General features: G+C 39.8%; 1 non-coding gene across 1 annotated transcript; it reads left to right on the top strand.

Moving 5' to 3' along the window:
• Positions 1 to 2608: 2608 nt before the first annotated feature.
• On the top strand, positions 2609 to 2716 carry LOC112752830 (small nucleolar RNA R71). The gene has a single exon (XR_003177243.1). It is a non-coding gene; the product is annotated as a small nucleolar RNA R71 (small nucleolar RNA).
• The last annotated feature ends 1050 nt before the right edge of the window (positions 2717 to 3766 follow it).

Here is a 3766-nt window from a genome sequence, read left to right as displayed (position 1 = left end):
AGGGATTTCATGGTGAGGAATTTCCTCATGCTCTTGTTGAGGTCTATAAGTGGGCTCTCTTGTTTGCTCTATCCTTTTTGTGATGAGCTTTTGAGATGAATCTCTCCATCTTCCATGACTCAGAGGTGGAAGCTTTTGCCTTCCCTTTCCTCTTTCTTGAGATTTCTCTGGCCTTAGGTTCCATTGATGGTTATGGAAAAATAAAAAGTAATGCTTTTACCACACCAAACTTAAAAGTTTTGCTCGTCCTCGAGCAAAAGAAGAAAGAAAGTAGTAGAGGAAGAAGAAAAAAGAGGAGATGGAGGGGGATATGTAGTTCGGCCAAGGGGGTTTAGGTGGTTATGATGTGTGAAAAGGAGAGAGTGATGGTTTGAATTTGAGTGGGTGGGTGTAGGTGGTTTGTAGGATGGTTTTGGAAGAGTGATGGAGGTGATTTGTGAAGGGTATTTGGGGAAGCGTGTTATGAGAAGGTGTGAAGAGGAAAGAAGAAGAGGTGGGATAGGTGGGGATCCTGTGGGATCCACAGATCCTGAGGTGTCAAGGATTTCTCATCCCTGCACCATTTAGGCGTGCAAAATGCCCTCTGTATGCAATACTGGCTTTAACGCCAGACTGCTGCCTATTTTTGGCGTTAAATGCCCAAATGTAGCCTGTTTCTGGCGTTTAACGCCAGGTTGATGCTTGTTTCTGGCGTTTAAATGCCAGAATGCTCTTCCTCCAGGGTGTGCTACTTTTAATGTTGTTTTTCATTCTCTTTTTGATTTTTCAGTAGTTTTTGTGACTTCACATGATCATCAACCTAAAGAAAACATAAAATAGCAATGGAAAATAAATAGATATAATTAAATAACATTGGGTTGCCTCCCAACAAGCGCTTCTTTAATGTCAATAGCTTGACAGTGAGCTCTCATGGAGCCTCACAGATGTTCAGAGCATTGTTGGGACCTCCCAACACCAAACTTAGAGTTTGAATATGGGGGTTCAACACCAAACTTAGAGTTTGGTTGTGGCCTCCCAACACCAAACTTAGAGTTTGACTGTGGGGGCTTTGGTTGACTCTGCAGTGAGAGAAGCTTTTCATACTTCCTCTCCATGGTTACAGAAGGAGATCCTTGAGTTTTAAACACAAGGTTGTCCTCATTCAGTTGGAGGACCAACTCTCCTCTGTCCACATCAATCACAGCTCTTGCTGTGGCTAGGAAGGGTCTTCCAAGGATGATGGATTCATCCTCCTCCTTCCCAGTGTCTAGGATTATGAAATCAGCAGGGATGTAAAGGCCTTCAACCTTTACTAGCACGTCCTCTACTAGTCCATAAGCCTGTTTTCTTGAGTTGTCTGCCATCTCTAATGAGATTCTGGTAGCTTGCACCTCAAAGATCCCAAGTTTCTCTATTACAGAGAGTGGCATAAGGTTAATGCCTGACCCCAAGTCACACAGAGCCTTCTCAAAGGTCATGGTGCCTATGTTACAGGGAATTAGGAATTTACTAGGATCCTGTTTCTTTTGAGGTAAAGTGTGCTGAACCCAGATATTCAGTTTATTAATGAGAAATGGAGGCTCGTCCTTCCAAGTCTCATTACCAAATAGCTTGGCATTCAACTTCATGATTGCTCCTAAATAATGGGCAACTTGCCCTTGACAAATGTCTTCATCTTCTTCAGAAGATGAATAGTCATCAGAGCTCATGAATGGTAAAAGAAGGTTTAATGGAATCTCTATGGTCTCTAGATGAGCCTCAGATTCCTTTGGTTCCTCAAAGGGAAACTCCTTATTGGTCAATGAACGTCCCAGGAGGTCTTCCTCACTAGGATTCACGTCTTCCTCCTCCCTTGTAGGTTCGGCCATGATGGTCAAATCAATGACCTTGCACTCTCTCTTTGGATTTTCTTCTGTATTACTTGGGAGAGTACTAGGAGGAGTTTCAGTGACACTTTTACTCAGCTGGCCCACTTGTGCCTCCAAATTTCTGATGGAGGACTTTGTTTCATTCATGAAACTTAGAGTGGTCTTAGATAGATCAGAGACTATATTTGCTAAGCTAGATGGATTTTGCTTAGAATTCTCTGTCTGTTGCTGAGTGGATGATGGAAAAGGCTTGCTATTGCTAAACCTATTTCTTCCACCATTATTAAAGCCTTGTTGAGGCTTTTGTTGATCCTTCCATGAGAAATTGGATGATTTCTCCATGAGGGATTATAGGTATTTCCATAGGGTTCCCCCATGTAATTTACCTCTGCTATTGCAGGGTTCTCAGGATCATAAGCTTCTTCTTCAGAAGATGCCTCTTGAGTACTGTTGGAAGCAGCTTGCAATCCATTCAGACTCTGAGAAATTATATTGACTTGCTGAGTCAATATTTTATTCTGAGCCAATATGGCATTCAGAGCATCAATTTCAAGAACTCCCTTCCTCTGAGGCATCCTATTACTCACAGGATTTCTTTCAGAAGTGTACATGAACTGGTTGTTTGCAACCATGTCAATGAGTTCCTGAGCTTCTGCATGCGTTTTCTTTAGGTGAATGGATCCACCTGCAGAATGGTCCAATGACATCTTTGATAATTCAGATAGACCATCATAGAATATATCCAGGATGGTCCATTCTGAAAGCATGTCAGAAGGACACTTTTTGGTCAGTTGCTTATATCTCTCCCAAGCTTCATAGAGAAATTCACCTTTTTTCTGTTTGAAGGTTTGAACATCCACTCTAAGCTTGCTAAGCTTTTGAGGAGGAAAGAACTTGGCTAAGAAAGCCGTGACCAGCTTATTCCAAGAGTTCAAGCTATCCTTAGGTTGAGAGTCCAACCATATTCTAGCTCTGTCTCTTACAGCAAACGGGAAAAGTATAAGTCTGTAGACCTCGGAGTCAACCCCATTGGTCTTAACAGTATCACAGATCTGCAAGAATTCAGTTAAGAATTGAAAATGATCTTCTGATGGAAGTCCATGAAACTTGTAGTTCTGTTGCATCAGAGAAACTAATTGAGGCTTTAGCTCAAAATTGTTTGCTCCAATGGCAGGGATTGAGATGCTTCTTCCATGTAAATTGCAATTTGGTGCAGTAAAGTTGACGTTAGGATTTTTGCCAGTAAAGAATTTCATAAAAATAGTCGCGTTGTAGATATAGTCTCTAAACCGACAGAAATCCCTTCGTACAAATATTTTGGTTGTCACAAGTAACAAACCCCTTTAAAATTGATAACCGAGTATTTAAACCTCGGGTCGTCTTCTCAAGGAATTGCAGAGAAGTATGTTCTTATTATTGGTTATGAAAAAGTGTGTTTTTGGGGAATGTTGAGTTTGGGCAATGGGCACAGATATATTTAAATGACAAGTAAAATAAATAAATAGCTGTAAACTAAACTCTTGGCAAGGTAAGAGAAATTGGAAGTCCAGACCAAGTTATCCTTATCAATGATAATGAAAATTGAATCTTAATTTCACTTAGTCAACCTTTACTAAAGTAAAGGAAAGTCAAGAGACTAATTAGTTTGATCTTCGAATCCTATTTATTTCCTAAGAAAAGATTGGAATTATTGAAGTTCAATTCAATTGGCAAGATAACAATTAACAATTATGCTGTTTAGTTGGATAACTCCTGAGTTACTGATTTCTTAACCAAAACCAAAAGGGAAAAAGTAAATCTACTGGAATAAAAATACCTTCAGATGTAAAGCAACAATAACAGCAATCATAAATTGAAATACCTCAAATAACATTAATTAAGAAAATTATATGTAACATGGAAGAGTTCATAAATTAAAC

Source organism: Arachis hypogaea, chromosome 15, assembly GCF_003086295.3.
Source record: "Arachis hypogaea cultivar Tifrunner chromosome 15, arahy.Tifrunner.gnm2.J5K5, whole genome shotgun sequence".
Lineage (NCBI taxonomy): Eukaryota > Viridiplantae > Streptophyta > Magnoliopsida > Fabales > Fabaceae > Arachis > Arachis hypogaea.
Note: the sequence above shows the minus strand (reverse complement) of the source record. Positions and strands in the feature narration are given on the sequence as shown.